Source organism: Oncorhynchus keta, chromosome 33 (assembly GCF_023373465.1).
Source record: "Oncorhynchus keta strain PuntledgeMale-10-30-2019 chromosome 33, Oket_V2, whole genome shotgun sequence".
In the NCBI taxonomy this organism is placed as follows: Eukaryota; Metazoa; Chordata; class Actinopteri; order Salmoniformes; family Salmonidae; genus Oncorhynchus; species Oncorhynchus keta.
In genome coordinates this window covers 8862128-8876572 of record NC_068453.1, presented here as the reverse complement: position 1 = coordinate 8876572, position 14445 = coordinate 8862128, and the positions used below count along the sequence as shown (strand labels likewise).

General features: G+C 44.3%; 1 long non-coding RNA gene across 1 annotated transcript; it reads left to right on the top strand.

Annotated features, from left to right (window-relative positions):
* The first annotated feature begins 6107 nt into the window (after positions 1 to 6107).
* LOC118366432 (uncharacterized) lies at positions 6108 to 11916 on the top strand. Its single transcript, XR_008088892.1, has 4 exons — positions 6108 to 6239; positions 6503 to 6681; positions 7256 to 7331; positions 10857 to 11916. It is a non-coding gene; the product is annotated as an uncharacterized LOC118366432 (long non-coding RNA).
* Positions 11917 to 14445: the final 2529 nt, after the last annotated feature.

The following is a 14445-nucleotide window of genomic DNA, read 5'->3' as shown; positions in this document are numbered from 1 at the left end:
CTGTCAAGCATAGTTTTACACATTTCTATTAGACCTTTTGTACAAAAACGTGAATTAATGAATTGTGCAGGTAATATTGACCCTCACTCATAAAGGAATGTAAAGTGTTAGTTCAACCAACAATCAACCAGTTGTCTAAATTTCTCAAAGGTGCATCTCATGAAGAATCAATTGGCAAGCATATATAGACAGACCAAAAACACAGAGTTGCAATTTTCCAATAATGGATGGACCAGGAAATGAACAGGGTCAACAGCCAAGAGGAGGAGGAAGAAGAGGAGCAAGGATGCATGGTGGAAGGCAAAACAGAGGAAGAGGCAGAAGAGGACTTAGGCTCCACCCGGCACAGCCAAAAGAGGACTGGCCACCCCACATAGCCTGGTTCCTCTCTAGGTTTCTAATCTCCACCCGGCACAGCCAGAAGAAAACTGGCCACCCCACATAGCCTGGTTCCTCTCCCCCCAGCACAGCCAGAAGAGGACTGGCCACCCCACATAGCCTGGTTCCTCTCTAGGTTTCTTCCTAGGTTTTGGCCTTTCTAGGGAGTTTTTCCTAGCCACCGTGCTTCTACATCTGCATTGCTTGCTGTTTGGGGTTTTAGGTTGGGTTTCTGTACAGCACTTTGAGATATCAGCTGATGTACGATTTTGGACGATTTTATTTTGGACCTAAGCGTGTCGTCTTCCTCCCAGCCTTTGGGACAATGCCATCTAATTGTTAGGGTGGAGACATGAACATCTCTTCATTATATTCAGATCTCTGGACGGATACACTTTTACGCCTGATACAGTACGTTAGGTTACATACACCCGGAGAGAGAGAAAATGTAGCCTACACCACACAACAACGACACGGACAGAGACAGTTTGTGAAAGTATGCCTTATCTATTTTGAAGAACTAGTACAATGATTTTGTCAGACAGCTCTGCAGCATACTGAGGCAGGCTAGCTATATAGGATGACTACAGACAGTACAGTATGGGTAGAACATAGACAACTGGCTGGCAGACTGCTACTGCCTGAACAGAGATGAGATGATGACTTTAATAAGGAATGAAACCTAATAAAGTCATCAAATAAAACAAAGTAATATATACAACTGAAATATTGTATTATTTCAAAGTAATTTCCTATTGATGCCTACCCAATGTGGACCTGACAGAGACCATTTAAAAAAAAATGTTTTGGCAATTTAATGTTTACTATTTTGGGCTTTGGAATTTCCATTGAAAAGCTCTAAAATCATTGTAATGTCATAATTTGTTTAATTTTAGAAACTCCGTGATAATTTAAAAAAATAATCTAACCGAAACCGAACCGACCTCAAAAAGCATTAAACTCACTGGCTAATCAGTGATGACAATCGATCACTTATTAACTTCCAGAGAGAAAATAAAATCAGAAGTATTTGGGGCTCACAGTTGAGTACCCCTGCACTACATACCCTAGACTCACATGCCAGGCCTCTAGGCTAGACACCAAGAAGCAATTACGAAAACCAGTTAAATCAACTCCTTTCTCTTTGACTTAAAAACCTTTAAAAAAAAACACTGCATTCAAGGAGATGGTCATCTGCACAGAAGTGATCTAGTTGTTGTAATGAAATCATGGATCACTGAGGTCAATTGAGGCTTAGACCTTGGTGACGTCCAAAATGGCCCCCTATTCCCTATGTAGTGCACTACTTTTGACCAAAAGCAGTGCACTATATAGGGAACAGGGTGCCATGTGGGATGCAGGCTTGACCTGGAAGTTACACAAGAAGAACATCAACACTTCTTGATGGGCGATGAAGGGGTAGTAAGACTTCCATAGAGCCTTATATCTAAAAATATAAAGATTAGCTTAGCTTCAGAGACAAGGCAGCATTGGGTTGCAGGGTGGTATTCTGCTGGTAGACAATTTATCCTGAGCACAGCTATGCAGCATTTGTGATTGGTAGCAAACTCTTTAGTGAGTGTTTATAGGCCTAGAGCTGGTTGGTTGGGGACAGCCTGTCCTCTTTTAACAGATGTTAGATCAGGTGGTATTTGCAAACAGTCTAAATGTAATGAATTCCTCCAGTGGCAGGCCAGAGCCAGGCTTATTAATGTAATTCCTCTTTAATTAAAGCTAAGGACTGTCAGGCACTCTGCTGATACCATAGCCCTCTGTTAGCCAGCCTGCTCATCTCTCTATACCCCTCCCTATTATCACCCTCCCTCGCTGTCTCTCTCTCTCTCTCGCTGTCACTCTCTCTCGCTGTCGCTCGCTGTCGCTCTCTCTCTCAAACTATTTCTATGTCACCCCTCTGTTGGTCCCCCTCTCTCCCCTATTTCTTCCCCTCTTTCATCCTTCCCTCTGCCCCACTCTATATCGCCCTCTCTGTTCCTGCATTTCTCTCCCCCTTCGCAAACTTCTCCTCGCTCTCCTATCAGGAAGTGTTACATCACTTACGTGGAGTGCCGTGGTGGTATAATAAGGAATCACTTTAGTCGAGCCTGTAAAGTGAAGTCAAGTGAAGACCGCACACTGCTCAGATGGAGGAAATCATGCTGTTTACAATAGGCTGCCATTTGTCATTGTTCCTGAACACAGTGTCTGGTAAAAGTTTTGATGAAATATAAAGCTCCTTGGTGAGAGTTTTGATCTTCACACAATGGCTCTCCTAATATGAGCCGACTAAGAGCAGACTGAAAATAAAGAAGGAGAAAGAGAGCGAGAGAGAGAGCGAGAGAGAGGGAGGGAGAGGAGGTGGATAGACTGCTTTAAACCTGTCAAGCTCACTTCTCACCAATTCAATCATCTCAGACGGAATAAATAACCCTGTAAAGGGGATGATTTATAAAAGGTCACACACGCACGCACGCACGCACGCACGCACGCACGCACGCACGCACGCACGCACGCACGCACGCACGCACACACACACACACACACACACACACACACACACACACACACACACACACACACACACACACACACACACACACACACTACTTATGCACCCACCCTCTCTCTAAATTGTAGCTGTTTTTCCACATTCGGACATTGCAGTGCATAACAGCATTAGACATGACATTCACTCGGGAAAAGCTCCTTGCTTATCTAAACTGCTTTGCTTTCAAACGGTGAGCCCTCTCGGTGTGCGTACAGATCTCCCAGTGTTTAACAACAAAGACAACAGCAATTAGGATGATGATGGTCATGTTATGGTAAGAATCCCTCCTGGACCTTTTCTACAGTATTTCTCTGAATGGGTTTGATGTCCTTCAGGGGGCCCTTCGGCAGAGAATGATGGAGCACACACAGCCCTGATTTCCTTTCACCCGGGTGACTGACATTTATTCTGAGACAGTAAAACCACTACAGGAAAGGCACACAGAAGCTTTCAATATAAAAAAACAAGGCTTTTTTAATAATGTAGCCGTATTGCAACTGAGGTGTCGTTTGAACGCTTGAGCTGGTGGCTGGGTGTTTACTTGTACAGTGCAAAATGAATGACTAAATTACATCTAAAACGGATTGTTCTAGCCTTAACCTTATGTCCACACCTGAGCCCTTTACTGTTTTACTTAAAGGTGTGTTAAAGCCTTTGAAGGAGTAGTGTCTGTTTGAAATCCCTTCTGGTGCTGAGGAGTGATGTTCCTATCAGGTATCAGGGGGAAGCAGGCCATCAGCACAACACACATGGGACAGGTGAGAGCAGACTTGGAGCAGTCAGGGGATTAAGGACAGGCCAGCCAGCACTCAGCCCAGCAGGGGAGATGGGGTCTGGGGGGGGGGCAGGGGCACGTTAGTGGGTTCAGCTGGCTCTGATCAACCAGAGAGAGAAGTCCCTATTTGACCACCTGTGGAAAGGAGGAGGCGGGTGAGGAGGGAAGGAAAGGAGAGATGGTTGGTGAAGGTGAAAGAGAATAGGAGAGTAGGAAAGAGAGGACGATGGTGTAGTGGATTATGGTGGGGAGAACAGAAGGAGAAGACAAGGGAATGGTGATAAAGGAGGAGGGAGAGATGAGGGTTGGAGAAAGGGTGAAGGTAGAGGAAGATGTAAGGATGGGGAACAACAAAGCAAGAACGTTACACTTGAAGGAAGCTATGAGAAAGGAGGATAGAGAAGGAGGGGGGGATCTATGTCCTCAATCCCTCCCATACCTTTTTAATATGAACAGAGTACATCTTGCCTATGCTGCTCTGTACCATCACTCATTCATATATCTTTATGTACATATTCTTTATCCCCTTACACTGTGTATAAGACAGTAGTTTTGGAATTGTTAGTTAGATTACTTGTTGGTTATTACTGCATTGTCGGAACTAGAAGCACAAGCATTTCGCTACACTCGCATTAACATCTGCTAACCATGTGTATGTGACAAATAAAATGTGATTTGATTTTTTGATTTGATTTGATTTGGTAAGAGATGGTTAATGGTAAGAGGAAAAGGGAAAGGTGTCTCGAGCATATTTGTTCCCTGTATCTTTTATGGGGGATATAAAGAGAGAACACATAGGTATTTTGAAGCAGACAATGTCAGAGTGGAAGACATCCGGCTCAGGCATCCACTCAGAGGAAGCAGGAATGGGAGGGAGAGGGGCTAATAGCCTCCTAAAATACGCAGTAAAAGGAAGTGGCCACAGTCATGGCCCTCATAAAACTCATTTTCAACTGATCCATGAAGGATATATTGTCTAGAACAGAACACTCCATGTAATCCAATTAACAAGGAGACACAGCACAATCACACCCAGCCACAGATACACACGTGCTGAATACGCGCACATACACGCACACCAGTGGAGGCTGCTGAGGGGAGGATGGCTCAAAATAATAGCTGGAACAGAATGTCATCAAACAGATGGAAACCTTATGTTTGATATATTTGATACCCTTCCACTTATTCCACTGCAGCCACTACCACGAGCCTGTCCTCCACAATTAAGGTGCCACCAACCTCCTGTTAAACACACCCAACCCCATACAAACATACACTATATTTACAAAAGTATGTGGACACCCCTTCAAATGATTGGATTCGACTATTTCAGCCACACCCGTTGCTGACAGGTGTATAAAATCGAGCATATAGCCATGCAATCTCCATAGACAAACATTGGCAGTAGAATGGCATTACTGAAGAGCTCAGTGACATTCAACATGCAACCGGCATCAACAAATGGGTTTCCATGGCCAAGCAGCTTCACATGAGCCTAAGATCACCATGTGCAATGCCAAGCGTCGGCTGGAGTGGTGGAAAGCTCGCTCCCCTCTGGAGCTGTGGAAACATGTTCTCTGGAGTGATGAATCACACTTCACCATCTGGCAGTATGACGGACGAATCTGGTTTAGTGGATGCCAGGAGAACGAACGCTACTTGCCCGAATACATAGTGGAGGAATAATGGTCTGGTGCTGTTTTTCATGGTTTGGGCTAGGCCCCTTAATTCCAGTGAAGGGAAAACCTTAAAGCTACAGCTTACTATGACATTCTAGGCGATTCTGTGCTTCCAACTTTTTGACAACAGTTTGGGGAAGGCCCCTCAACCCCATCAAACACCTTTGGGATGAATTGGAACGGCAGCTGCGAGCCTGGCCTCATCGCCCAACATCAGTGCCCAACCTCATCTTGTGGCTGAATGGAAGCAAGTCCCCGCAGCAATGTTCCAACATGACGAGCAGTTGTCCACATACTTTTGGTCATGTAGTCTATTTGCGTAAAGAAGACTTGCCTAATTAAATAAAGGTTCAAATGTTTTTAAAAGGAAGACTTGCCTAGTTAAATAAAGGTTCAAATGTTTTTAAAAAGAAGACTTGCCTAGTTAAATAAAGGTTCAAATGTTTTTAAAAAGAAGACTTGCCTAGTTAAATAAGAGTTCAAATGTTCTTAAAAAGAAGACTTGCTCATCCTATCTCTCTCTTTTTCTCTCACTCCCTCTCTCTGTGGTCTCTCTCTTAACCCTTTTTCTCCTCTCTCTCTCTCTCTCTCTCTCTCTCTCTCTCTCTCTCTCTCTCTCTCTCTCTCTCTCAGTATAGGCTGACAGCCATCCTCTCCTCTCACTTGGCTCCTCTATTTCCCATAATGCTGGGTAATAAGGCAATCAGTGCCTAATTGGAATGGAGACATTCAGCTGTGAATGTATCATAATGCTGGAACAAAAAGCTTTTGTCAGGCTTTTAACAACATCACCATCACCAGCACTGGGCCCGGGTCCAGATGACGAATCATACACAGATGGAAGTTTAAGTACTCTCTCATTGTAATGTTAACACTTTTTTTGTAATATCTGTAGTTATTGTTTCCACCAGGCAGTTACCGCTCAAATTAGCAGTAAAATACTTTTAGGGTGGTAAAGGGGGGAGATGTTGCCAAAAGTAACGTAAAATATGTCCCCACTAGAAATTCTCAAAGGGACCTTTAATTTCCACTACAGAAATGTCCTTTATACTTCAAAACGTGTATTATTATTCTCTCAGAGGGAAAATAATCCCGGTTGTGTTTTTATGTCTTTTTTTCTATAAGAGAGATAGGAGTCCATTGTATCCGGGCCGGGCTGAAGTCTAAGGAGTGGGCTGTCTCTGGAAGCTGCATTGCCATAATTGAAGTTGGTGTCAGCTTCATAGCTTTTCACTGTGTCCTTTCTTCCAGACCCCAGGGGCCAAAAGTTTTGGAATTCCCACTTTAATGGTGAAATATTATTGGTAATCCACCTCCCTCTCCTCCTACTTATGCATTTAGTACTTCAGCCACGTTCACTTTCATTCCAAGAAATGGTAATATAGCTTTTAGTATGCAGCCACTTGACTGGCTTGATTAAGTAAAACCAAGAGCAGAAAATAAAATAAAATTACCCAAAAATGCGTACACCCCTACAGACTGACACACACTCACACACACATATTGAGAGCTGGGGACTATAAAAAGACGATTCTGAGATAATTGGCTTCAACGTTCCGAACCCTCATTGGTTTGAATGGTGTCAGCAATTTCTATTTTGTATTATTTTTAACTTAACATGAATTGGGGTATTTCTAGTACTTTCTAGGTAGACAACATTGAACAGAACAAGGCTATGTCAGTAATAATAAATAATAATAATAAAAAATGCAGATAGAACCTTATAGTTCCATGCCCTCAAATGGCAGTCTATAACTTTGACCTGTATTCTATTTCATAAATGTTGTAATATAGTCCACTGTAATAGTGTCTATGGCCATTACAGCACAACATACTTCTCAAAAATTCAGAACAGAACTGATTCTGTGTCTCTTCCAGCCCGAAACCATCATTTGGAATTCAATTATGAGAAGTAGCCGGAACCACACAACCTAAAGAGGTCCGTCATTTTAAGGTATTGTCAATACTGCCAATAAGTCTCAGTTTTACATCTTATGCAGGTTCCTGTAATGTTTACTGCCCCTGTTTGAGAAGAAGGATGGATGAAGGGAGAAGAGCCAGCCCTGTTGGGATAACCCCAGGGTTTTTACATTACTGAGCACTTTCAGTGAGGTCTTCTGGAAGAGTCTCTTAGGGGACAGAGGCATCAAATTAAAAGGGACCTGGTGAAGGAACAGGCATCAGGGAAAGGGTGACAGATATAAAAAAGGACTTGGTGACATCCCCTCAACTCAACCACGGGCCACACAAACAAGCAAATATCTTCTGAATATAAATGAATGTGGCCGTAAACACATACTGTCGGCACACAATGACCACACAACATAGGCACACAAAGACACACGCATGCACACACCCTCTGGTCAACCCTTCTGTCCTCTGCTGCTTACTAGCTGCTTATTAATCGTCCATGCATACAGCATACGTCTCCTTGGGGCCCATAGTGTGGGCTTTGAGGTCATTTATTGTCACACACATCGCATGCACACACACACACACACACACACGCACACACACACACACACACACACACACGCACACACACACACACACACACACACACACACACACACACACACACACACACACACACACACACACACACACACACACACACACACACACACACACACACACACACACACACACACACACACACACACACACACGCACAAAGAGTCTCTAGACAGAACATATGCGGAGGCTACGTCAGCAGGTCCCAGCCTATTTTTTTCTTTCCTCTCTTTCTCTCTCTCTTTTCATCTAAGAATCTCCAGATCGCTCACACACTCTCCCCACACAGTCACACTTGTTCTCTACACTCATTATTGTCCTATTCATCCTTCCAAGTACACACGGGAAAAAGCCGCTGTCTCAGTACTTTGTGAAAATAATACAGATGCATAGTTCGAGGAACTGTTCTGTCAAATGCGGATTCTGAGAACCGTATCTCTTTTCGTGGCATGACAAATGTTACAGTGCATTCGGAAAGTATTCAGACCCACATTTTGTTATGTTACAGCCTAATTCTAAAATTGATTAAATCGCCCCCCCCCATCAATCTACACACAATACCCCATAATGACAAAAAAATGAATTAAAAATAAACAACTCAAATATCACATTTACATAAGTATTCAGACCCTTTACTCAGTACTTTGTTGAAGCACCTTTGGCAGCGGTTACAGCCTCGAGTCTTCTTGGGTATGACGCTACAAGCTTGGCACACCTGTATTTGTGGAGTTTCTCCCACTATTCTCTGCAGATCCCAAGCCCTGTCAGGGTTGGATAGGGAGAGTCGCTGCACAGCTATTTTCAGGTCTCTCCAGAGATGTTAGATTGGGTTCAAGTCCGGCCTCTGGCTGGGCCACTCAAGGACATTCAGAGACTTGTCCCGAAGCCACTCCTGCGTTGTCTTGGCTGTGTGCTTAGGGTCATTGTCCTGTTGGAAGGTGAACCTTTGCCCGAGTCTGAGGTCCTGAGCGCTCTGGAGCAGGTTTTGTTTTATCAAGGATCTCTCTGTACTTTGCTCTGTTCATCTTTCCCTCGATCCTGACTAGTCTCCCAATCCCTGCCACTGAAAAACAGCCCGACAGCATGATACTGCCACAAACATGCTCCACCATAGTGATGGTGCTAGGTTTCTTCCAGACGTGACGCTTGGATTTCAGGTCAAAGCGTTCAATTTTGGTTTCATCAGACCTGTTCACCAAAAGTGCCTTTTGGTAAACTCCATGCAGGCTGTCATGTGCTTTTCACTGAGGAGTGTCTTCCGTCTGGCTACTCTACCATAAAGGTCTGATTTGTGGAGTGCTACAGAGATGGTTGTCCTTCTGGAAGGTTCTCCCATCTCCACAGAGGAACTCTGGAGCTCTGTAAGAGTGATCATCAGGTTCTTGGTCACCTCCCTGACCAAGGCCTGATTGCTCAGTTTGGCCAGGCAGCCAGCTCTAGGGAAAGTCTTGGTGGTTCCAACCTTCTTCCATTTAAGAATGATGGAGGCCACTGGGTTCTTGAGGACCTTTAATGCTGCAGAGATTTTTTGGTACCCTTCCCCAGATCTGTGCCTCGGCACAATCCTTTCTCTGAGCTTTACGGACAATACCTTACAGGTGTGTGCCTTTCCAAATCATGTCCAATCAATTGAATATACCACAGCTAAACTCCAATCAAGTTGTAGAAACATTTCAAGGATGATCAATGAAAACAGGATGCACCTGAGTTCAATTTTGAGTCTCATAGCAAAGGGTCTGAATACTTATGTAAATAAGGTATTTCTGTTTTCTTTATATTTAATACATTTGTAAAAATTCCAAGACCTGTTTTTGCATTATAATTATGGGGTATTGTGTGTAGGTTGATGAGGGGAAAAACCGAATTCAATCCATTTTAGAATAAGGCTGTAATGTAACAAAATGTGGAAAAAGTCAAGATGTTTGAATACTTTCCGAATGCACCGTATGTTTGGTTGATCGTGTTTTCTGAGTGCTGGAAGGAAAGATCCTCTATTTATTGCATGACAAATGCACATATCATTTACAGCCTCAGTCATGCCGTTCATGGCACGTATTTCTACCTTCTTAATGCCTAACAATGACAGGTATGTCGTAATTACAATAATATGGAGTGTGCAGAGTGCAGTGTGTGCTGGGTGAACCCTGATGCGCACGCTGTGAATTACATTCTTTCTGTATCAGCATGCTTGAAAAATCACCATATAAAGAGGCATTGTACATGTTCTTTTATGACACTAATGGTGGCCTTTTTCACTGTGCTGTAACAAAATGCATGTATACATTCATAGAAAGAAGGGATGGTGAGAACAATACAAGACCTCAGGGACATCATTAAAATCTGAGGATTGATCAGGTTTAATAGCCTCACCCGTTGGTTATGGGGCCAGGGGTTGTAGACACACACACACACACACACACACACACACACACACACACACACACACACACACACACACACACACACACACACACACACACACACACACACACACACACACACACACACACACACACACACACACACACACACACACACACACACACACATACTGGACCCCAGGAAGAGTAGCTGCTGCATGAGTAACAGCTAATGGGGATCCTAACAAACAAACAAACAAACAAACACACACACACACTACACATCTAACATTACCATCACTCCAGTCTCCTCATCATCTCTCTGTATTGGAGCCGGATGATGGCTGTATCTTTAATAGTTAGTTGAGTCCCATTAAAAACATAATGAGCAACTGGACTTCCAAGAACTGTACAATCAGGTTCAATGAATTCTAAAGCATTACTATGAGAATAGGTTGACAACAAAGGAAGAAAGACAATTAAATACAGCACATAATGCTTTCATAGAGGTGGTTGCGGTGGGGGGGTGTCCTAATTACACCAACTAGGTGTCACACGCTGATCTGTCTCTACTGTCTTTGTGTTTGTCTCCACCTCCCCTCCAGGTGTCATCCATCTCCCCCATTCTGCCTGCCCTGACCCTGAGCCTGCCATTCTGTACCTTGTAACACCACACTGGATTATTGACCTCTGCCTGCCCTGACCCAGAGCCTGCCTGCCGTTCTGTACCTTTTGGACTCTGATCTGGATTACTGACCTCTGTCTGCCCTTGACCTGTCGTTTCGCCTTCCCCCTGTTCTGGTAATAAACTTTTGTTACCTCGGCACTGTCTGTAATCTGGGTCTTCACCAAAACGTGATACTAAGGCTGTTTTTTAAAGGAAGAAACTTCTATCAAAGTTGTCTGTAATTGTCTCTAACCTCCTACAATAAGCGTTCAATTCCACATGCTTTGAAATCAGCATTATACTGTACTGGACTGGCATCATGTGTAGTATATATGTGGAATAACAGTGCCAATGTGTATATGTGGAGTGTGTATATATGTGGAATAACAGTGCCAATGTGTATATGTGGAGTGTGTATATATGTGGAATAACAGTGCCAATGTGTATATGTGGAGTGTGTATATATGTGGAATAACAGTGCCAATGTGTATATGTGGAGTGTGTATATATGTGGAATAACAGTGCCAATGTGTATATGTGGAATAACAGTGCCAATGTGTATATGTGGAGTGTGTATATATGTGGAATAACAGTGCCAATGTGTATATGTGGAGTGTGTATATATGTGGAATAACAGTGCCAATGTGTATATGTGGAGTGTGTATATATGTGGAATAACAGTGCCTGTCCTCTCCCTCCCTCCTCCACTGAGAAAAGAGGACACAATTTTCCAGCTGAAGACGAAACTTAAGTCGCATTGCATTTGGCCTCATGCACCAATTCATGTTGTTACTCCTGTGACCAGAGAAAGTGAAATATTCCTTGCAGCTAATAATAACAACGCAAGCACGTTATCGAAACACTGTACTATACTCATTCATTGCAGCTACAGTGCTGGTGGTAGCGTGAGTGGAAGGAGGACGCCATTGTATGGCTTATCAAAGTGTTGAACAAAGTGTTGACAGTGCTGAATAACTTAGAAATTAAACTCACTCGTAAAAACAGCAGATCTTTTGCTGTATTCGTTGTGTCTCTTTCTAGTCATGGTTTTAAAAGTTTTAGAAATCACACATGATCAACTTTGCTATGCTTTCCAGGATTCTTTTTACAGTCTATTGTGTGAGAAAGCTCAGATCGCTGTGCCTTCACAGCTATCTGATTGGCCAGAGGTAGGCCTTTCCGTGAAGCTTTTTTGAAATCTTACACAGCGGTTGCATAAGTATATCTATAATTCCATGCATAACACTTGTATCTTTTATCAATGTTTATTATGAGTATTTCTGTAAATTGATGTGGCTCTCTGCAAAATCACCGGATATTTTGGAAGCAAAACATTACTGAACATAACGTGACAATGTAAACTGAGGTGTTTGGATATAAATATGAACTCTATTGAACAAAACATACATGTATTGTGTAACATGAAGTCCTATGAGTGTCATCTGATGAAGATCATCAAAGGTTAGTGATTCGATAAAGTTAGTGATTGCTTTTTGTGACTCTCTCTCTTTGGCTGGAAAAATGGCTGTGTTTTTCTGTGACTAGGTCCTGACCTAACATAATCGCATGGTATGCTTTCGTCGTAAAGCCTTTTTGAAATCGGACACTGTGGTGGGATTAACAACAAGTTTATCTTTAAAATGGTGTATAATACTTGTATGTTTGAGGAATTTTAATTATGAGATTTCTGTTGTTTGAATTTGGCGCCCTGCACTTTCACTGGCTGTTGTCATATCAATCCCATTAACGGGATTTCAGCCATAAGAAGTGTTTAAAGTGAATAGTATTCAATGACTATGTCCATAGGGCAGTAGCCTCTAAGGTGCATGGTAGAGTAACCAGGTGGTAGCCATCTAGTGACAGTGGCTAAAGTTCAGGGCAGGGTATTGGGCGGGCAGCCGCCTAGTGGTGACAATTTAACTGTTTGATGGCCTTGAGATAGAAGCTGTTTTTCAGTCTCTCGGTTCCCGTTTTGATGCACCTGTACTGATCCTGTCTTCTGGATGGTAAGCGGGGTGAACAGGCTGTGGCTCAAGTGGCTGAGGTCCTTGATGACCTTCTTGGCCTTCCTGTGACACCAGGTGCTGTAGATGTCCTGGAGGGCAGGCAATGTGAACCCGGTGATGCGTTGGGCAGACCGCACCAACCTCTGGAGATACCTGCGGTTGTGGACCGTGCAGTTACCGTACCAGGCGATAATACAGGATGTTCTCAATGGTGTATTTGTAAACGTTTGTGAGGGTCTTATGGGCCAAGCCAAATTTCTTCAGCCTCCTGAGGATGGGGGTGTGCTCCCTGTGCTCCTTCATTTTGTTGAAAAGAGGTTATTTTCCTGGCACCATTCCGGCTAGGCCCTCACATCCTCTCGTAGTCTGTCTCATCGTTGTTAATAATCAGGCCTAGCATTGTTGTGTGATCTGCAAATTTGATGATTGAGATGGAGATGTGCATGGCCTCGCAGTCATGGGTGAATAGGGAGTACAGGAGGGGGCTGAGTAGGAACCATTGTGCGGTCCCTGTGTTGGGGGCGACCCATCAGGAATTTCAGGACCCAGTTGCACAGGGAAAGGTTCAGACTCAGGGCCCCGAGCATAATGATAAACTTGGAGGGTACTATGGTTTTGAAGGCTGAGCTGTTGTCAATGAGCAGCATGAGCTGTTGTCAATGAGCAGCATTCGTAAACTGAGCAGGCACAGCATGCCAGACAGGAGGGGTGGCACTGGTATTCATCAGACATATCACTGTGGATGACGGATCACCACCTCAAGCTGAACCTCGGCAAGACGGAGCTGCTCTTCCTCCCGGGGAAGGACTGCCCGTTCCATGATCTCGCCATCACGGTTGACAACTCCATTGTGTCCTCCTCCCAGAGCGCTAAGAACCTTGGCGTGATCCTGGACAACACCCTGTCGTTCTCAACTAACATCAAGGCGGTGGCCCGTTCTTGTAGGTTCATGCTCTACAACATCCGCAGAGTACGACCCTGCCTCACACAGGAAGCGGCGCAGTTCCTAATCCAGGCACTTGTCATCTCCCGTCTGGATTACTGCAACTCGCTGTTGGCTGGGCTCCCTGCCTGTGCCATTAAATCCCTACAACTCATCCAGAACGCCGCAGCCCGTCTGGTGTTCAACCTTCCCAAGTTCTCTCACGTCACCCCGCTCCTCCGCTCTCTCCACTGGCTTCCAGTTGAAGCTCGCATCCGCTACAAGACCATGGTGCTTGCCTACGGAGCTGTGAGGGGAACGGCACCTCAGTACCTCCAGGCTCTGATCAGGCCCTACACCCAAACAAGGGCACTGCGTTCATCCACCTCTGGCCTGCTCGCCTCCCTACCACTGAGGAAGTACAGTTCCCGCTCAGCCCAGTCAAAACTGTTCGCTGCTCTGGCCCCCCAATGGTGGAACAAACTCCCTCACGACGCCAGGACAACGGAGTCAATCACCACCTTCCGGAGACACCTGAAACCCCACCTCTTTAAGGAATACCTAGGATAGGATAAAGTAATCCTTCTCACCCCCCCCCC